General features: G+C 40.2%; 1 pseudogene; it reads right to left on the bottom strand.

The window, feature by feature from the left end:
- Nucleotides 1-10,185: 10,185 nt before the first annotated feature.
- LOC102871471 lies at nt 10,186-11,077 on the bottom strand (annotated as a pseudogene).
- Between the last annotated feature and the right edge of the window lie 12,001 nt (nt 11,078-23,078).

Here is a 23,078-nt window from a genome sequence, read left to right as displayed (position 1 = left end):
AAGTTCCTGCTCAACTATAGGCTCTTCTTTCTTGATAACGATAAGATACTTCCCTTCTCACTTCTGGGATGACTTATTTTAAGTTTACCAAATCCTATGTTAGTATTTCACACACTTTATTTGCATGGTCCCAGGAGGAATGTGGCATCAGGATTGGAGGAAGACACATCAACAACCTGCATTATGCAATAACACAATCTTGCTTGCCAAAACCTGAGGTATATGGTACAGAAGGTCAAAGACTGTAGTCTTCAATATGGATTGCAACTCAACATCAAGAAAACAAAGATTCTCACCACTGGGCCAATTGTCAGCTTCATGATAGATGAAGAGATTGTTCACAGCTTTAGTTTTCTGGGTTCTACAATAAACACTCTTGGCACCAGCAGTTAGGAAACCAAAGGATGAACTGCACTAGGAGTACTGTAGAGCAATGGTGTCATTCTGGAGGCTAAGGTGCACTTGATCCCAGCCATGGTCTTTCAATTACTTATTGTGCATTAGAGAGCTGGACAATGGCTAAGAATAATAGGATTGATGCCTTTGAGTTGTGGTGCTGGAGAAGAGTGTTTAACATACCATGGACTGCCAGGAGAGCAAACAGGTCAGTCCTAGAGAGGGTGAAACCAAGCTGCTCCCTGGAGGCTAGGGTTTTGAAGCTCTGTCTCTCATCCTTTGGGCACATGGCCAGGAAAGACTAGTCCTTGGAGAAGGACATTATGCTTGGAAGGGTGAAAGGACAGCACTGGAGAAGACGACCCTGGATGAGACGGATTGACTCAATGACTGGAGAAATGGGATTAGGTCTGTCCCAGATGATGAGACTGGATAGGGCAGAGTTTAGAGCTGTTGTACATGGGGTTGCTGTAAGTCACAGGCAACTCAACTGACACATAACAAAAACAACAACCCTAATGGGTGCCACTAGAGCTCTAGTGGCCTAGGGATAAGATGTAGCACTGCAATTCTGAAGGCACGTGGTTTGAGGCCACCAGCTATCTCACGGCAGAAGGATGGGCAATTTTCTCCCACACAATTAAACAGCCTCTGAAAGCCTGCTGGTGGTGTTGATCATCTATGGGTCAGTCCCAACTCGATGGTACACAACAACAACAACAACAACGAGTGCCACTGACCTTATTGCCAAGCTCTCTAATCCCCTGGAGCACCTTATATTCACACTCAGCCCTTCCTAGTCTCAAGTAACACAAAAAGTAAAGTTTGTCCTTTAACCAGTTTTATCAGTTATCTAGTGTTGCCATAACAGAAATATCAGAAATGAAGGTAACTTTAACAAACAGAAATTTATTCTTAGTATATGAAATGTTCTCCCTCTGGGTTGGTTCTTGTCCTCTCTGAGCTTCTGCTCCTGGAGGATCTGCCTGAAGCTTGGCATCTCTCTTACCCTACCTCTGTCAGTTTCAGGAGGTTTCTTGAATCTCTGTGTGTCTTGGCATCTTTCTTACTAGCTTGTTTAATCTTGTTTATATTTCAAAGGAGATTGACCCAAGATACAACCTATGCCAATCCTACCTCATTAACATAACAAAAACAGCTATTTCCAAAGTGGGATTATAATCACAGGCCTAGAGGAGTATTTACAACACACGTTTTGAGAAGATGGTGCAAGACAGGGCAAGATCTGTTCTAATCCATTGTTCATAAGGTCATTATGAGCCCCAGGGAATGACGGTACCTAACAACAACAATTTTAAGAGGATATAACTAAAATTGTAATACCCAGTCAAGCTATAAATCATTTTCAAGGTAGGAGAAGCAAAACCTTTCCATTTTTAGTTCAATAGGTGCCAATTTATTGATTATATCCTTTGAAATCCTTCAAGACAAATCAGCCTTAGTTCTACTGGGAGAGAAAACAACTGCCTAAGTGGCACAAACGCTAAGCACTCTTCTACAAACTGCAGGTTTGGGGATTCAAGATTGTCTGGAAGTGCCTCTGGAGAAAGACCTAATGACATATTTCCAAAAGATCTCACCCATTGGAAGTGTTATGGACACAGTTCAGCTCTGACATATGTAAGTTATTCCTTGAGTTAGAATCAACTCATCTGTGACTGGATTAGATTTTTATTAGCAAAGAAAATAGCAGCTGTCAGAGCAGCAACATTTAAAGAAAAAAATCAAGTAAATGGGTATACTTTGGTATACTTGCCAACAAATTAGTCAAAAATGCCTATTAAGAAATAGATAATACTTAGAACAACAAAAGGAGGAGAATTAGGAGGAGGAGGATATGAAATGTGTGGTTAATTGCTTCCATGAACAACTGCATCCTTTGCCAGGAGACCAGAAGATCTGGTGGGTGCCCAGTTATCATTATTATGAAATATTTTGACCCAAAGATTCTGTATAAGAATCCTGGCCCAAAAGTGGGAAATGTAGAGCAGAATTTCAAATTCTCATAAACTCCAGACTTTCTGGTGGTGTGGAAAATTGATGAGCCCTTGAAAAGTGTTACCCTAAATAACCCTCAAACCTAAGCCAGCAGTATCTCCTAAAGTCTTTTTAAAACTAAACAGTAGCTTAACTAATAAAACATCTGCCTTGAGTGTTGTGTTCATTTAAGATCTACCTATGTGAGATCAAATTAACAACAGTATCTCCAAAGATTACATCAGTAATTTAGGGGGCAGTGATTTTTTGTTGTTAATAGAGGAAGAACAACTCAGAAAGGGAGGATGAAAAAGGTTGTCCAACTCAAGAAATGTAATCAATGTCACTGAAGTGTGCACAAGAAACTGTTCCATTAGAGTATGTTTTGCAACAACAGCAAAATAAATAAAAATTTTTTAAAATACAATAGAACTTTTAGGATTTCAGAAACTTGCATTATTTTGTTGTAAATATCAGAATTTACCTCTGTAAGCTACGACCTTTTTTTAGGGTTAACATCAGGGATAAAACATTTCTCAGAAAGCTCTTTGACACTGCTTCTTAGCAGCATCACCTTTTTATTCCTGTAGTTATTTCACCTATTTTGACATCTCACTTTTTTTTTCACCAGGTTATCATAGAATTATCTTTAATTGTTTTGAAAGACTGAGTTCACTCTAAAAAGAGATTCTTTTCTTCTATTTATTGTATTCCAAAAATGCCTGGGAAAAAATATTTCGGATTAAAAAATGACCTCTTCAAAGCAATTGTCTTTCAAACTTGCATAGGATAGTTCAAGGTCTATCAGATCAGTAAATATATAAATCACAAGAGAGTTACTTTGAAGAAGTCAATTTTTAATTTGATATTTTTAAAGTACATTTATTTTATAGTCCCATCTATGTGTGATAAAACATCATTGGTTTTAAAGGAAAGAAAAAGTTCAACTAGGCAAAGAATATGAGAGAACATGGTATCCTGCCAGCACCAGCTTACACAGAGCCAAAAGCTGCCTGTACTCTGGTCTGAGAGGCTCAGTAAGACTTTAACTGCTCCCCAAGTGGCTTCTTACTGATCTCTTACAGAGTTGAAATGCATATGATTGATCCCTACTTTGGATTTTGTATGTACGCAGAGTCCTGCTAATGTGCATGCACCTGCCATGGTGAAATTACCTACTTAGCCCCATGGATCCCCAATGTCTTTATTTTCCTTGATTAGATAGACTACAAGAATCTTGAACATGATCATATGACAGAGAAGTTTTGATGCATTAATTGACTCAGTAAAGGTCAGAAGCATTAAGCAGACACCAAACTGTTGAACAGTTAAGAGGTAGAATAACGGTGCAAAATCAACCCCTGGGCTTTTTCTCTTCTGCAACCACAGCTGAAGTGGAAGTGGCCAAAATGAAGTTCAATCCTTTAGTAACTTCTGACCAGAGCGAAAAACAATCAAACAAACAAACAAACAAAAAACCCACAAAAGGCATTTTAACACGTTGCGGCACACTTTTAAATTGACGACCCATGCTTGGAAACGTGCAGGAGGGCTAGCCGTCATTTGCTGCAACGTGTTAATACACCCTTATGTTTGAAGGAAGAGTATGTCTCCTCTGTTCAAGGAGCTGAGACAGAAATACGATGAGTGGTCCATGCCCATCTGAAAGGATGATGAAGTTCAGGCACGATAAAAGTGAGCAAACTGGAAAAGTATTCCAGGTTTACAGGAAGAACTATGTTGTCTGCATTGAATGGGTGCGGTGAGAGTTAAAGCTCATGGCACAGCCATCCGTTGTGGGTATTCACCCCAGTGAGGTGGCTATCACTAGGTGAAACTAGACAAAGACTAAAAAAAGGTTCTCAAACATAGAACCCAGTCTTGCCAAGTAGGAAAAGGAAAGGACAAATGAAAGCAGTAACAACTGAGAAGATGCAGGAGTGAAATAATCTCACACACGACTTCACTAAGGAATGAAAATGGGGGGGGGGGAACACCAAACAAACATCAAAAACCAGGGTATGGTGATGACAGGGACATCCATCATGCTGTTGTTGTTGTCATTCAGCCATCTCCCAACCTACACCACTCAATCTGCTACAGAATGCAGGGCTGCTGGGCCCTATGCTGTCTTCACAATCTCAGCGGAAGCCTGCTATTCCAGTCACTGTGGCAATCAGCCTCCCAATGGATTTCCTCTTTGTCCATTGACCCTCTGTGTACCAAGCATGGTGTCCTTCTCCAGATACTAGTCTGATAACATCGCAAAGGACGTGAGACAAAGTCTCACTGTCGTCTCTTCTAAGGTTCCTTCTATCTCCCCTTATTCTAGTACAGATTTGTTTGGGGGGTTTTGGCACTTTATATATAGCTAATATTCTTTGTCAGCATCACAATTCAAAGACAATTCTTTTTCACTAACTCATTGTCTAATTTTCATATGCCTAGAAGATAATTGAACAAACCGTGGCTTGGATCTGTTGCACCTTAGTCCTCAAAGTGCCGTCTGTGCTCTTTAATACTCCAAAGTGGTCTCTCGCAGCAGATTTGACCAAGGCAACAGATCATCTGATGTCCTGACTGCTGCTTCCTTGACGTTGATCAGGATCCAGGTAAATGAAATGCTTGTCGCCGCCTCTCTTTTCTCCATTTAGAGGGAATCCTTAGAGTGTTGATTGATTGGGGTTGAGACAAAGTTCAAACAGGGTTTGGGCAGCGAAGAAAAGTCTCTAGAAGTCTTATGGGAGAAAGGATTCATAAGAGAAATTAGGCCTTTGCTAATTGTAAGAGGAGTTAAATAAATCAAACTTTAGAAATGGGAGTAGAGATAAGAGAATCACAGTCGCCAGCCAAAGTGAAGTCAAATCAATCTACTTTTCAAACACAAAATTCAGAGAGAGGTTCTAGAGCCTTTACTGGGTCTCATACCATGTCATTGTCCCAAGTGGTTGGTTGATGTCATGTGGTACATCTTTCTGATGTAACCAGCTTCATCCAATAACCACCTCATTTCCATAATCTGTTAAATAGGTGAGATTTTAAGTCCTCTTAATAACTAAGTCACTTCAATCACTGGAGAAATTGCCAGGGTTTAGAGGTTATATCTCAGCAACTAGGACCAAATTATAAGGTCAGATACCTTGTAAATGCCAACAGAGGTGTGGAGAGTCTAATTCAGCCAGACACCTGACCATGTTCAATCCTTTCCTGACCTCGGACCCCAGCAAGGACTGCAAACGCCACTTCAATGCCCCCTTGCACGTGTGGAGGAAAATCAGTCCTCCGAGCTGCGGCAGGAGTACAGCATGCACTCCATGTCCTTCTGCAAGGACAATGAGGTTGAGGTGCTTGGAGGACACACAAAGGTCAGCCAGCTGCCAAGGTAGTCCAGGTGTACAGAAAGAAGTAGGTTATCTTACACCCAAAGAGTGCAGCGTGAGAAAGGTAACAGTACAACCATGCATGTGGACATTCACCCAGGAAAGGTAGTTATCACCAGGCTCAAAGTGGGCAAGGATCCGAAAACAATTCTTGCATGTCAAGTCAAATCTCAGAAAGCTGGGAAAAAAAGGCAAATATAAGGAAGAAATGATTGAGAAAATGCAGGATTGAATGCAACTTGTTGAGCAACTACACTTTAACTGGATTTCTAGCTGAGTATGTGTTCTTGTGAACTTTCCAAATATTCCCTCTCATTGTTCAGAAGTCGCTCTGTAAACCTGCCTTTGCAGTTGTGATTCATAATTTTTAAAATAAAATTGAAAATATTTCCCAGTTGTGGGCACATTAAGTGCATGCACACACACACACGCATACACACACATAATTGTAAATGCCACAATCAATACCTAGTGAACTTAGGAATCTGTACAGAGATCTCCAGGCAAACTGTAGAGTGTGATCTGGTTACTTCAAGCAACGTATGGGTTACAGTGAGAAAGAACTGGCCAATGTTTGAAAATTTGCAGAGAATGTAGGAAATTCAGAAATGTACGAGTTTGAATTTTTTTTTCTTATTTGCAACCTTTCCAGTCAACAAAATAATTTTCTATCAAAATAGAGACATGAAGCAGCAATTAAATCCCTAGTCCATAAAGTAAGGCCAAGCCTTAGAGCCAAAATTGAGTCACTGTCATGGTTGTAAGGTCCTTTATTAACATGTTTGTAAGAAAGATACTGGAGTCTGGTGTACTTGTTCAGTGGGTCAGAAAGTCTTCTGGGAAGCTTAGGAGTGGGTTGCAAGAGGAACTTGATGTGCCTGTGACACTAGTAAGTACACCACAAGAATATCTGAAAACTGATTATGAGAGCAGTATGACTTTTGGTATATGGAGTAGAATGGAATAAATTATATAGAAGAGGTACACAATTTTTGACAGAGCCATGTAGGCAAAGTACCGGCAATTAGGTTATAAAAGACTACCCACAATATGAAAAGTTCCTTGTGCTGTACTGTTCAACAGCTACAAAGTAGACTGAGAGATTTTTCGCAGCAGGTCCCTGGAGAAGAACTTCATGCTTGATAAAGAGTTTTGCTGTTCAGCAAATTCTAGTCAATTCCTATTCATTGTGACACTATGTACAACAGAACAAAACTGCCTCACCTGAGCCAACTACCTGACCTGAGCCATCCTCGTGATCTCTGCTGTGTTTAAGCCCAGGGGCTCAAGCGTCGTGTAGATCCACTTGTTGATGGTCCTACTCTCCTTTGCTGGTCCTCTAATTACACAAAGACTGACTTCTCTTGACAGCATACCCAGTGCATAAGGCCAAGTCTCACTATCCTTGCCTCTAGGGAGAGCTTCAGCTACATCTCTCCCAAGATATATGTTTCTTCTTTTGGTAAAGAAGGAAAAAGAGGAAGACCTTCAGTGAGACAGATTGACACAGTGGCTAAAACAATAGGCAGGATCACAGCAGACTGGGAGGATGGTACAGAACTGGACAGAGCTTCATCCTGTTGTACATGGGGTGAAAAGTAACTAACAACAAGAATGATGCATTTTCCACTTCTCTTCAAAAGTGCCTGATGCAGGACAACAAACAGCCCAGAGAGCAGCAGCGTGGGACATCATGGCAAAATGGAGATAGAAACCAGGCTCAAAGAACAGAACCTGGGGGGCACGTCACAAGATTCTGGACTAGACATCAGGCTCAGTGAGCAGGTTTTAAACTACACAGCAAGCATTCACCGCTCCCAACATAAGGAGATCTGACAGCATTCACTAAGCAAGTTTCAAAAATTCTGTTGACTGGCAACTGCCAAGTTCTTCTGATTCTCTTCCTCTTCAAACGAAAGTGCTTACTTACTGTCCCCATTTCACCATAGTATTTTGGATATGTATATTAAGGCAGCAGAGAGAAATTTTTTTCTTTTAGTTCAAAGTCTCCTGAGAGAGAGGAATTGTGTTGGGTTCCACATCAGACAAGGAAATCTTGGATAGCAGGGTAGTGTGTTCCACACTAAAGCCACAAGAGCTCCTTTGATCACGAGATCTTGAACTCTAGCAATACGACTTGATAAAATTGGGGGATACAGGATGGAAGGGAATATATTTTCTGTACTGAGGGGGGTATATTTATTAACATACATGTTTGTTAATAAGAGAGGATTATTGCAAGTTAGGTTATTGTTCAGAAAATTTTATTTTGCCTTTCCCTCATACACACACACACACACACACACACACACAGAGAGAGAGAGAGAGAGAGAGAGAGAGATAATAATATACTTTGTGGCTGTAGATATGACCATATGGCTCGCTTTAGCCAGCAGAATGCTATGAAAAGCCCCAGTGTACTAGGCCCAATCCTCACCTCTTAGAGGCTCCCTCTGTGCTTCTACTTACCTTCTTAATCAAAAAGCATGCTCGGGGTAGCTTGCTGGTCCCACAAAGACGATCATAGTCACAAAGAGCAGAGTTGAACCTTGTGTAGATCAACTGACCTCCAGGCAACCCCCAGGTTCGTGAGCAAGCCCAGCCAAGATCAGCAAGTGACAGCCAAGATAAACCAAGCCGACACTCGTAACATAATCCTCAACACACAAAGTAGAATAAATGCTCTCTTTTTGTTTGAGCTGGGATGTTGGCGATTATTTATGATGTATCACTATTCTGACTATAGAAAATTTCGACAAAGAATAAATTGGAAATAATAGCTCTGGGAGAAAGAAGAAATTCATTGTCATCAAGTTAGCTGTCCCTTCATTAGATTTTTTTTAAGGCTGTAAGTCACGGAGATTACCCATCTTTCTCTTTCAGAGATGAAGGTGGATTTGAACTCCTAGACAAGAACTGTCTTTGAATTAGCAGCATAACTCCTCACGGACCACCAGAGATCCCTAGGAGAAATAATCGGAGGAGAAAATGCCTATTTACTGAACACTCACAATCAGATACTAACTCTTTTAATCCTAGAGGTGGGGATTTAAATGGAATAGACTTTTTTCCTTGGAAACAAGCCTATTGTCTTTGAGTCAATTCCAATTCACAGCATCCCTATGGCACAGAGTAGAACTGCCCCATCGTGTTTCCAGGGTTGCAATCTTTTAAAGATGAAGCAGACTGTCACATCTTCTACCTGCAGAGCTGCTGACGGATCCAAACCTCTGATCTTTTGGTTTGCAACCACACACTTAACTATTGAACCACTAGGACTCCTTAGCATTCTAAGTGGTATTTCAAACCAAATGTAACTAAAGCTACGTTTCTGTCTCCCACTGTCATCCTTTCATCATTTTTAACTCTTACGGTGTTCACTATCTTTTTTAAATGGCAACTCCATTTGACCAGTTGCTCCAGCCAAACAAAGCTTAGGGGTCACTCTTGATTTCTCTTTTCCTCTCACTTCTCATATGAAGTTAAATCAGCACATTCAGTTGTCTGTTTACAAATATATCCAGATTCCAAAGTTATCTGTGAACCTTCCTTCAATTCAGTCAGGCCTTGCCTAGACCTCAACTAACTGCTCTTCCTCCTTCTCCAGGTGGCCTCTATCCCTCCTCTGTCCACATCACAACCAGAGCATTTTATGTCACATCAAGTCCCATCTTGCTACTTTCTTTTCTTGCTTACAAACTTTCCAAACACTCTTATCTCACACAGAATAAAATTTTTTACAGTGCCTCACACTGTAAAGAAGATGACAAGATCTCAAATGATCCAGAGCCCTGTCCCTCATCACTTTTCATTAAGTGCCTGTTTGGTTTTCACTCCAGCTACATTGGCCTTTTAATTGATTTTTTTGAAATAAATTTTTTCTTTTAATTGAGATTTTCAACAAAAGTTTACAGAAAAGTTAGATTTTTTTAACAATTTATGTTCTCAGATTTGAGCAAAGCCGGGGTAGGTTTGTAGTCCCAAGAACAAAATATCATCACTTGCAAATGTTTCAAGTTTGCAAAATAATGGCCTATCCAAAGTAGCTAAGCAATTAATTTCTCAAACAGTGGAGGTTAGATGCCAATATTATCACATTCCTTGTGTTCCTTAAAACTTTCTCTTCACCCATTGGATTTCTGAAGGATGATTCCAGATTTCATGCCTTCATGCCAGTGGCTTTCTTTCATTGACAATTTCCAATCCTCAAGTCAAATAACTTTTTTTCCCCTATTCAAACCTTTTATTTTGTTATTGTTGGTGCATGAGGAAAACTGCTTTGCCCATAGCTCATGGTGCCCCGGACTTCTGACACCAACCTGTTATCCGGTTAACTGGGAATCAGACCAAGCCATTTTCTTCTTATGTTTGGTCAATTGATAAGTGGCACTTACTTAACTGATGCTTTCTTTCATTTAACCTTTAACAAGAACTTGTATGTTTCATTGATTATGCCGCAAGAGAGAGGGACCGGTGGTAATTCAGATGGGCACCTCTGAAAAGATTTGCCCACTTCCTCTTCTGTTCTAGCCAGATTTAAAAAAAAAAAAAAATCCTGGAGAAAGACCGAAATTCCCCACCAATCTGAAACTGCATGCTTGTCTTTACAACATTAATTGGAAAAAACAAGAATCCCAACACGGCACCTAGCAGGCCTCCACAGATAAATCATTGACCAAGTGAGCACTGTAAAATTTTGCAGCAGGCAGGTCTCCTTAAGGGGGCCTCGAAAGCCAAAAAACAGGGCATTGCTCGATCTGTTACGGAGAACAATTGGCACCAGGCCTCAATAATACTCTCTAATCCCGTGGCATTTTAGTGCCTTGAAAGCCTGGTGTTTGTAAATTTGTCCTGATGCTTGTGGTCTTGTAGCAGTCTGAACTCTTTCCAGTGGAGTGAAAATGGCTTCTGTTGTCACTACAAGCATTGCAATCAGGCTATATATTGCAAACTTTGGGGTAGTGACGTGTTTGCAGAGAAGAGAGGATAGATCTTCATACAGATCAAACATCAGCGCCAGCATGGTTGTCTTCTGCATTAATGGGGGAAGAATTCCTCGATACAAGTTTCGGAATCCATCCCTCCTCAACTGAAGGATTGCATCCCTGGTTTTAATGCCATAGAGCTGTTGTCGAAAAGGACCTTCTGCATGGGAAATGTGATTACGATGTTGTTGAAAGCTGCACAGCAGCCATACAGGTAATGTTTCATTTGACTAACACTGGTAATGTGAGGTGATTTGAAGATGTCAGGATTGGTGGCCTCTTTTCATGAGCTTCTGAATCCATCATGTTGCTTAAGATCTTTCTTCTTTATGAAGGATTTTAATCCATGGCCACAGGCGTTCCAGCTCCACGCCCCAAGGCCATCCACCTGCAGGCCTGAGGGCCTCAAATCACTTATTCCTTATAGAGACAACTCTGAGCAGGCCCAATTACCTGTAGGCAGCCCTTCCCAGATGGGAAGACTGTCTTTCACCACTCGCATGGTGGCCTACTTCCTGGGGAACCTTATTCACGTCCGATTTATTTTCTGTCTGTAGTTCTCCAACGACCCTGAAGGTTTCCTTTCCCAATTCCTTTTCCTAGAGGCAACTCCATTTTCTTACCCAGCTCCTTTCCTTCCCCCAAGGATACATCCCCACCCCTTAGAAAAGTTAGATTTACATTTATTCATTGTTTCTCATTTTTACCCACCTCCCTCTTTTCCCCCTCTTCCAGTTCACTTTTTTGGGGTTTTTAAAATATACATTCATTGTTGCACAATTACCTCCCCTGCCTCCCAGTTCTCTTTGCAATGTACCTCTTATTTTGGGCTGTTGTTGTACATATAATGCCTAGTCATATATTCCTTTTAAACAGTTCTTTCCTTCACATGTTCCAGTGCAATGTTCATTATTAATTCACTCTTATTCTGTATGGATCATGCAGTGATTACAAAACCTTTTTTTCCTTTCTTTTTTTTTTTTTAATTCTTCATTTGGGTCAAAATTGACAAATCATATTTCTTTTCAATTTAATCATTCACAAATCATTTTGTTTTATATCCTTAATGTAATTAATTGGTTATAATACCCAAGCAGCTCCTTATTGTCATAGTTTCCTATGTGGTTGTCAGTCTCTTGTTAGGTTCTCATGTTTGAAATTTAATATTATAAAGGGAATATTAGTTACACACATCTCTTAGAAAGACATTTTCGCTTCATCTAACTTACCTACTTTTTAATTTTCACTCCCTTCCCTCCCATGCTTCATTGAGTTTTGTAGACGCATTCAATGCCCCATCCACTCTACCTCAGCACTTATTTCCTCAATCCTATTTATGGCTTCCTGCGGCAAGTACCTGCAGCTTCTGACCTGAGCTTTCTCTTGGCCCACATGCAAGGAAAACAGATCTCAGCTCACGACAGACACAGTTTAGAGGATCAATGGCCCTTCTTCTTCTCCACTTGGGTGGGAAGGCCACTGCTGAGGACTTACTTGAAACATAAGAGGTGCTGAGCAGAACTGACCCTTGGATCTTCAGAGTGACAGCTTGCTTGTTAATGGATCTACTGTTTGTTCCTCCTCTTCTCTGTCTCACTTTCTCACTTTTCTATCCAGGCTTCCTGGATCACTCCCAGGTAAACTACTTAGACTTGAATCTGTGTTCAATGTCTGCTTCTGGGAAACCCTAACTCAGATCGCTTTCTTTCAGTTTTTTAAGCATGCCATGGATACCTTAGGACCTTTGCTCCAAATTTCACTCTACTACTATTCTTCTTCCATAGATCTGACTAACTTCCTTCAGGTCTCATTACTTTGTCTGAAACTTTCTGCGACAGACCTGCTCACTCCATTCTACTTTCATCCTTTTTCTCATTATTCTAAACACTTTATGTGGTCTGTATTATGCACTAAAGCACAGTTTCAGGATACCTTTAACACTGCTGTACTGTTATACTTCAAGTACCTAGAGCAGAACTAGCCGCACACTAGGTGCTCAATAAACTTTTATGGAATGAATATTAATCTTTCCACTTTACAGAATGAATAATAATGCCATGTGTCAGGGCTTACATATGTTAAAACATTTAACCCTCTCAACAGGAACAGTTTCCATTCCCACTTCATAATTGAAGAAACTAAGGCACTGAGAGGCTAAGTGGGTTACTCCAGGTACATAGTCAAGGCAAAGGAGAGCCACCCATACGAGCTACATGCTTATCTACTCTGATACCAGAAGTCCTAGATGGTATCGTTACCTCACCTGCTCTGACCAGACCAAGGCCAAACTGGTGGTTCCTTATAGAATGAAAGAAAAATGCAGAGTAAAAGGCCAGACTGAGTGGGCCACTTAAAACTAGAGAACTCCTTCAAGATCATCACCTAAAGATATTTCAAAACTTGAACTGAAACTATCCCTGGAGATTATTTTTAGTGAAATAACAGATTGATACACAGTATAGTGTTGTTGTTAAATGTCGTGGAGTCATAGGTGACTCATAGCAAGCCTATAAAGAAAAGTCCTCGATGCCACCCCTGCTTCCAAGCTTGTTTTAATTGGGGAGCTCCACCAAACATTGTCCACCATGGGTAACCATTATTGCATTTGACACATCAGTGTCACAGTGTTCAGCTTCACAGTAACCACAAGTTACCTCACAGTAACACTAAAAAAACTCAAACAAAAAGTGCCTATACATGACTGGCTCTGATGGAAAAAGATGGGAAATCTCTTATTGTGCAATTCTCCTCTCCCTTTGTTGTGCACCATTGAGTCAGATCTGACTGGCACAGGAGGAGATTGTCCATTCTTCTCCAGCAGAGTATCCAGTGGATTAGAACCATGTACCTTCCCGATTGCAGTGCAGCTTGTTGCCAGTAGGCCACGAGAGCTCCCTGTCTTATTGTCTAATTTATGCTCTCTGAAAACCCACTGGAGAGCCAGCTGTGGGATGGCAATTAGTTGAGTTCAGTATATGAGACCAAACCGTTAACATTACTTTAAAGCAAAGATGAGAAAATAAGGGTCAATGATACTAGAGTATTGGAAACAGAGCAACCAGAATGCAATTAAGAGAGCCTTAATACATTGTGGAAAATGTAACTAATACCACAGAACAGTTAGTATGTATGTTGTTGTTTTGGGGTGACATCAAGTGGACCATGACACATGGCAACCCTATGAACAACAAACCTGAAACTCACGCCATCCTCATGGCCTCTGCCATGCTCAAGTCCACTGTGGTAGTCATTGTGCCAGGCCATTTTTTTTAGTTTTTTTTATTATTATTAATTTTAATTAAAGTTTACAGAGACTGAGGATTTCCATTCATTAACTGTTGCACTTTTCTCCCTGCCCACCCCTTCCTCCCTCCAATTCATTCTTCTCTTTAAAAAGTGAAAGAAAAATTCTTTCACTGTTATACAATCCCACCCCCCAAAGCTCCACTATGCAGCTTTCATTCTGGACTCCTGTCATGACAATAATACCTAATCACATATCCCTTTTAAACAGTTTTCTCCCTCATCGTTTCAAGGCAGTATACATTATTTATCCCATCTTTCTCAGTCTCCTCCAACCCTGATGTCAGACCTGTTTTACAACAGTGGCACTATGCAGTATTTGTCCTTTTGTGACTGAGATACTTCACTCAGGACAATGTTCTCCAGGGTCACCCATTTTGAATAATATTGCATAAGTTCCTTATCTTTCAATGCAGCGTAGTAGTCCATTGTGTGACTATACCACAGATTCTCTATCCATTCGTTTGTTGATGGGCACTTAGGCTGTTTCCAACTCCTTGCTATTGTGAACATAAACATATTGTGAACCATAAACATGGGTGTGCACAGGCCATTTTCTTGAGGATCATCCTCTCTCTCACTGTCCCTCTACCTTTCCCAGCATGATGTCTCTCTCCAAGACTAATTTCGCCTGAAAATAGGACCAAAGTAAGTGAGATGAAATTTCACTACCCTTGCCTGTAAGAAACATTCTGGTTGCACTTGCCCCGAAACAGACTTTTGTGAGATGCAGATCCTTTTTCCGTTTTCTGCAGGTTGCAATCTAGTTTTGCTAGCACCATTGAACAGATAACCATTTCTCCATTTGATAGGTTTTATTTCCTTGTCGAATATCAATTGGCTATAGATAGCTGGGTCTTTTTCTGAGTTCTCAATTCTGTTCCATTGGTCTATGTGCCTGTCACTGTACCAGTACCATGCTGTTTTAGTTACTACTGCTGTGTAGTGTGTTTTAAGATCAGGGAGTGCTACGTCTCCCACTTTACTTTTGTTTTTTAGAAGTGCTTTGCTGATTCGGGGGTCTCTTTCCTCTCCAAACAAACTTGACAATTTTCCTTTCAATCTCCTTAAAAAATGAATTTGGTATTTGGATCGGGATTTTGTTGAACATGTAGATTGCTTTTGGTAGGATTGTAATTTTCAAAATATTGAGTCTTCCTATCCATGAACAGGGCACATTTTTCGAATTTTTAGGTCTTTTATTATGTCTTGCAGGAATACTCTGTAGTTTTCTTTGAATAGGGCTTTTGTATATCTAGTTAGGTTCATTCCCAAGTATCTGAATTTGTGGTTGGCTATTGTAAATAAGGGTATTGTTTTCTTGGGTTCCTTCTCTGAGTTCCCTTTGTCACTGTAGAGGAATCCCACTTATTTCCCCCCTTTTTTCTTTTCTTTCTTTTGTTGCTGTTACTGTGTACCGTCAAATCAGAGCTTTGCTGTGCATAGGATCCTTGGCTTGCAATTGTTTTCTTTCAACTTTCTGTATATGCCATCCCATTGTCTTCTAGCTCACATGGTTTCTGCTGAGAAATCAGAATTTAATCTAATAGCTTCCCCTTTGTAGGTGACTGTTTTTCTCTAGCTCCTTTTAGAATTCTATCCTTATATTTTGATTTGGAGAATTTGACTATGATATGTCTTGATGTTTTTCGTTTGGGGTCTAGTCTATCTGGTGTTCTCTGTGCCTCTTAAACGTGGACTTCCACATTCTTCAAAATAGCTGGAAAGTTGTTTCCTAGTACTTCTTTCATAATTTTCTAAGTGATTTCCCTGTCATTCCCATGTTCTGGAATCCCAGTCATACATATATTGTTCTTTTTGATTCTAACGTTTTCTTCCTTTTCTTTATATCTCATCTGTGATTTTTCTTCTAGTATATTTCCAGTGAGGCTCTTGTCTTCCAGCTCACTAACTCTGTCCCACCTCTTCAGTTCTACTTTTTTGTCATCCCAGCATGTTGAACACTTCTGTCATTTCAGTCTTGATATTCTGGATTGCATTTTCATGCTTTTCTGTTATTTCCAGTACTGTGTTAGCTGTACACTCTCTGTCTTGTGATGATTTTTTAAGTTCTTGTACCTCTTTATCTATACTATCAATTCTTTCTTCCATCGTTTGCATTTTCTTTCTTAGCTGTTCAAGTTGCTCCTCATCAATATATTTCTTCTGGTTTGTTGTCTCTGGGGTATTTGCTCCCTTAATGGCTTTCATTGTTTCGTCCATCATTTGCATTATCTGTTCAAATACCTCCACATCAACATATTTCTTCTGGTTCTCTCTATCTAGGGTATACATTGGGTCTGCTTTTTTAGGAGAGTCTTATTTTGTGTTCTCATGACGACTGAGGCAGACTGCTACTTTCTTGACATTATGTGAGGCTTTTCTTAGTAGATAATAGGTTGTTGTAACTATTTAGTGACCAGAGTATGGTAATGTTTTCTAAAAGATCTGTATATTTGTTCTCCCTTCTTGGCCTGAGGCCCGCAGGGTGAATAGCCTGACAGTGTTCCTCCAAAGTACTTCAATGGCAAACCAGGAAGCCTGTTGTTTCTTTCCAAAATGGCATCTGCATCTTGCTCGAGCTGTCCTATCCCCTTCTGCTTGAGGTTAAGGGGTCCTGCTTGGTGTAGTAAGACAGCAAATATTACCTCCAAAGTACCTGTGATGTTGGTGTTCCTGGTGTTGGAAAGTGGGGGCAGTAGTTGGGCAGTGAAACTGCAGCCCCTCATCCCAGCAGGCAGAGGTTCTTTTGCCAGCCAGGGTGTGAGTGCACCTAGGCTGGGCCACAGCCTTTAACAGATGCTGGGGAAGCAATGGCTGGAAGACACTCCCTGGCCGGCCATGCTACACAGACCTTGGCATCTTTCAGCAGAGGAGTAATTGTAAGGTCCCCAAAGAGGCACACGTCTCATGAGAAGAGCTGTGTCTCACCAAAAATGTAATTTTTAATACCTATACAATATTTTGTGAAGTGGATTGCCTTAATTTACTAAAAACTGTCCTTATTCCTAAACAAGGCATGTTTCAGATTTTTTTTTTATTATTATTTCATTCTGCTGTACACCCTATGAATTAGAGTTGACTCAATAGCACTCCACAGTACTTTACAGTAATGAAATTTCAATATATACATTCACTGTAAAAGATTTGAGGAACTCTAGGGGGAAAGAACATGAGCATCACCATCAATTCTGACTGTCTAGTAATTAGGAGCTGCACTGGGAACCCAAAGGCACATGGCTCAAATCTACCAGCTGCTCCAGGGAAGAAAGATGGGCAATCAACTCCCATGTGATTTACTTGCCTCTGAAAACCCACTAGAGGGTCAGCTATGAGTCGGTTTGACTGCACACAACAAAGGATCATCATATGGAGCTCTAGCGATATAGTCGGCAGTGGGTTGCATTACTAACACTGTGTCTCTAGTGGTTTGAATCCAGTAATGGCTCTTCAGGTGAAAGGTGAGTAATCTCTTCCCATATGGATTTATAGCCTTGGGAGTGCAGTGAGGAGTTGCTGTGAGGCAGAACCAGCTCAGCAGCAGTGGATTTTTAGTGTTAGGATCACTCTATTTTTTTTCCCACATACAATGAGCCCAAAGAGAATTGATGCCATTGAGCTGTGGCGCTGGAGAAAAGTGTTGAATATACTAAGGATTTCCAGGAGAAAAACCAGGTTCATCTGGGAGAGGGTGAAGCCAGCCTGCTCCTTGGAGGTAAGGATTCTGAGGCTTCATCTGATATACTTTGGGCATCTTGCAAGGAGGGACCAGTCCTTAGAGGGACATCATGCTTGGAAGGGTGGAGAGACGGCAAAAAAGAGGAAGACGCTCAATGAAATGGGTTGATTCAGTGACTAGGATAAAGACGGTAGGCATGTCTGAGACAGCACAGTTGGCACAGGATATGGCAGGTTTCAGAGGTATTGTACATAGGGGCGCTATGAATCACAAACAACTCGATGGCACATAACAACAACAATGTGTCCAAATAAACAATGTACACAAGTCTAACACACATACAAAATGAATATGGAAGTTGCATGAATTGCAAGAATAGAATAACATGTGCATTATTTACACAAAGCTATAGCCTTGTTAATGAATGGGATAATTTTTTTATTCCAATGTTTTTAATGTTCAAATATTTGATACAAGATTAGTATCATGCTCTGTAAATTTTTTCTACTTGTAAAAGTTTTAATATTATGTTATGAACATTTGTTGTTAGGAGTTTTTAAAAAATGTAATTTCTAATGTCTGCACAGTATTCCATTAAACAGATTGTTTTAATTTACTGAGAAATGTCCTACTCCTAAACATTTAGCTTCTCTCAGATTTCTTGGAGTCAATGAGCATGCCAATAAATCTGTTTCCATCTCTGGATTATTTCCTTAGGACTAATTCCTAGAAGCGAAATGGCTGGGTCAGAGGGCACTCATCTGGCTAATATGACATTTGATTCCAGACAGCAATCCTGAAAGGTCTGCCTAATATTCACTCACACAAAATGTAGATAAGGTTCCTGAGCTCCATTGCTAGAGATAGTTTTTATCTGATCAAGCTGCCTATGTAATGTATTCAAACACTGATTTCCTAGGAGAATGAGTGTCTTGCCAAAGATTAGTGACAAGATGAGACAGGAAGAACAGCATTTCCTTAGATATATGAGAGGAAGTAGACCCAGGACCAGGTAACACATACTTGGCAGAGAAACCTTACCCCAGAATGTCACCTCATCACCCTTTCACCTCACATCCCACCCCAAGGACTCATCAACTCTCCTGCAAATCAAATAAAACATACTACATCTCCAATGATTCCATAAATTTCCTTCATCTCTTGGAACCTGCCAGGACATTTCCAAATTATGATTTCTTTCACCCACACAGTCACCAAATGACCCATGTGATGAGGAATTTGCTATTCACTGCAGACAAGATCCAACACCAATAAAATGTTCTAGCCTCAAGCTGTTCAATGGAAAGCCTCTATTTTAAAATCTAAAATAAAAATAATAATAAATTTCACTGCTGTCAGTAAGACTTAGGTGAACCAAAAACACAAGTCTTTGTTCTTTACTCTCCTCTTAAAGTAAGATGAGAATTCTGTCCCCTCTAGTGATTTGGGTCACATCAGCGAGACCATAACTTATTCTAGCACATTAGGCAAAACTGTCACTTGAAACGCAAGGTATAACATCATCCCAAAGCCAGAACTAAATCTTAAAATATTACCACTTCTCCTATTAGAAATCAGAGTTTCTAGCTTCTTTTTCCAAAAACATATTAAAAATTGTCTCTGAAAAAAATTAACATTTTATCCCTGAATCATTGATTTTATTTTCTCTATCCACTTTGGAAAACACATATACTCAAGGACAGGAATATTACACATTTATTATATAAGATTTTGATGATTTAACTTGGTAAGGATCACCTGGATGAATGCCATCACACTTCTGGAAGCAAATTTAGGGTATTTTTTAGAGATTAAGAGCTCACCACAACCCTTGCCAAGTGACTTTAACAATTGTTCCACGAGGCTCCTTCTAATCTTCTTTTAGATATTTGAGATTTTCCCCTTTTAATCTTTATACTTCCATTTTAAACTCTCTGTAATTTTCCCATTCAATCAAATGTTAGACTTGACTGTAAATACCTCAAGTGACAGATCATCCAATATATCAATGTGTTCTCATCTCCCTATGCTATTCTGGCTTTACTGCCTAAGAAAGCCTTGGTGCTGTTTAGTGGGAACCTACTTATCGTTGACCCTCCAGTGGGTTTTCTGAGGCTGTGACACATGGGAGGAAATTTCTCCCTCAGAGTGGCTGGTGGACTCTAACTACAGAGAAGTACAATCTTTGGGTTAGCAGCACAGTTATCTACAGACTAAACCACCAGAGCTAATGCTTGTTCTTGTTGTTATTGTTTAGTATCATTGTGTTGAAACTAACCCATAGCAGGTTTTCAGAGACAATTAATTGCACAGGAGGAGATTGCCCATCCTTCTCCCATGAAGCAGCTGGCAGATTTGAATCACATGCCTTAGTCAATCCTTTTTTATACTGTTGTTGTTGCTGGATGCCACTGAGTTGATTTTTGCCTCACAAAGGACCCACTGTGACAAATACAACTGTACCATAGGGTTTTCTAAGCTGCAATCTTTGTGGGGAAAGATGGGCAAAATCTGTAGGGAGTGATGACGTTAATCCAGAGGCTCTGCCGGAGAAATATGGGCAATCACTTCTTACTGATCCTGGGTGCATGATAGTGGATGAGTGACGCGGGGGCAACGAGCTTTTATTAATTATTTTTGAGCTTTTATTAATCCCTATGAAAGCAGATCACCAGGTCTTTCTCCCGTGGAGATACTGAAGGGGTTCACATGACCAACTTGTCCATCAGTAGTCAAGCTCTTAACCAATGCTTAAACAAAAGAATAGACGGAAACCTCGTAGCCCTTAAGAAATTTACCTGGATTTCATGTCTGACAAAACACACAAAAAACTTTACTTCCATGGAGTCTCCTGGTTAGCAGCAAAGCAGGCTAAGAACTATGACACTGAAGCTCCTTAAGGCAGGCCCAAATGGGCCACTTGAGTCTAAACTCCTTATAGACCATTAGGCCTAGAGTAGGGGTTGACACCAGAAGACAGTCATTTCACACCATCCTTCCTTTTGTGCATCACCACCTTCGAAGATCCTGCTGAGCCATCACCACGACTTAAACATCACCATCTGGGCACTATCAGACTGTGCCAGCAGTGGGCCTCACCAGAACTCTGAGGCACCCATTCAGGGCCCATCCTACCATCAAGGGCCTCAGGTGAGCCCTGCGCCATAACATTTATATACCTAATTTGCTATTAAAGGTACACACTTATCTGTCAGTTTGTTGTATGAGGGGAATTATTTGCATATTGCTAATTACTTTATCATTTAGGTGTGTATATGCTTGCTTGTTTGTCCTTTGCTCTTATTAGTACGGCACTTGTTTAATTTACTGTATTGGGGTAACTCATGGGTTGCTGTGATGCTGAAAGCTCTGCTTCTGATATGTCAGATGCTATAAGGAAGAAGCATCTATGGCAGACAGGTTTGAGCAGAGCTTATAGTAACACAGACTAGGAAGAGGATTGACCATCCACTTCTGAAATACTGAGCCTCTGAAACTCCTGTGAACAGTAGAGGAGCACAGACATAGCAGGAGAGGTAGATTCTAGGTTGGAAGCTAATCAAAATGAGGGGGAAATGCTGAAAACATCCTTTAATAATTAGAATACAGAATGTACAAAATATGAATATAGAAAAACTACAAATTGTAAAAAATAAAATGGAATGGACAAACATCGGCATTCTAGGCATTAGATAGATAAGATGGACTAACATTCACCACGCTGAATCAGACAGTCACATGATATACGTCACACACAAATCCTACCATTTGTCATGTTGAACTCCTATTCAGAGTGTCACATCTTAGGTCCAAAGGAATCAGCCAATGACAGACGCTCAGGTCCAGTGCCAACAGGAAAATGGATGTGAAGAGCTGAGGAGCTGTAGGGGGCGTTAAGACATCACCTTTAGTACAGTTTCCACACAGACTGCAGGGGAACGGTGAGACCCTCAGGACACACACCGTAGCATGCTCCATACTAACTGAATGGATACAAGCCTTACCTGACCAAAGCCACGTGGGAACTTTCCCACCAAGTTCTTACAGTTCTCAGAACAAAGCGTCTCCCTGCCACATTTGTAAACTGGTCACTAACCTTATCACATTATGCACATGTGTGGTTACACTTAAAACAATGATTCAGCAAAGTAAGACTTCATTTGCTCAGGCATGGCTGCCTTATAGTGTATATAATACACACTACAGTTTAACACAAATCTGCCTGTGCGTAGACATAACACATTGCCGTACCCAGCAATATATTATACTGGAAAAGAAAAATAGAGGAAGAATGGTGTTGCATTCATAGTTGAAAAGATAATTTCAAGTTCTATCCTGAAGTACAATGTTATGAGTGACAGGATACTACCCATATGCATACAAGAAAGACCTGTTCGTATGACAACTCAAATATACACACCAGTAACTAAAGCCAAAGAGCAGGAAACCGATATTTTTTTATAAATTTTGCAGCCAGAAATTGACCAAACATGCAATTAACATTCATTAATGATAACAGGTGACTGAAAAGTTGGAAAAATGAAGAAGGAATGGTAGTTGAAAACTACAGACTTGTTTGTAGAAATAAAGCCATAAACTGAATGATCATATTTTGTGTGCTCAATGATTTAATCATCATAAAACCGTAACTTTCCACAAGGACCTCACCGGATGGACTCCATGGAATGAGATTGACTACATCTGTGGCAAGAATCATTGGAGAAGCTCAGTATCAGCAGTCAAAACCAGACCAGATGCTAACTGTGGTGTAGATCATCAATTACTCCTGTGCAAATTCAGATTGAAGCTGAAGAAAAATAAAGTACACAAGAACCAGAATACGATGTTGAGTCCATTCTACTTGAATTTAAAAATCATTTTAAGAATATATTTGAAGCATTGAACACAAATGATTTAAGATCAGATAATTGTGGGGTGACATTATGGATATCATCCATACAGAGAATAAAAAGTCATTACAAAGGCAGAGGAGAAAGAAAAAGCTAAAATGTATGTCAGAAGAGAGATTGAAAATTGCACTAGAGCATCAAGAAGTCAAAACAGAAGGAAGAGATGATAAAGTTAAAGAGCTAAACAGATTTTAAAGGGCAGCTAAAAAACCAGGGGGCTGCAAAGTGTAATATTGGAATGTGCAGAGAACTGGAGTCAGAGAATACAAAGGAAAGCATTTGCTCAGCATTTCTCCAACTGAAAGAACTGGAAAACAAATTCAAACTTCAAGTAGCAATACTGAGAGATGCTATGGGCAAAATCGTGAATGATCCAGGGAGCTTTAAAAGAAGATGGAAGGAATACACAGAGTCACTGTACTAAAAG

The sequence above is a fragment of the Elephantulus edwardii genome, unplaced genomic scaffold (assembly GCF_000299155.1).
Source record: "Elephantulus edwardii isolate Elephantulus edwardi_28Jun2011 unplaced genomic scaffold, EleEdw1.0 scaffold00051, whole genome shotgun sequence".
Classification (NCBI taxonomy): domain Eukaryota; kingdom Metazoa; phylum Chordata; class Mammalia; order Macroscelidea; family Macroscelididae; genus Elephantulus; species Elephantulus edwardii.
Note: the sequence above shows the minus strand (reverse complement) of the source record. Positions and strands in the feature narration are given on the sequence as shown.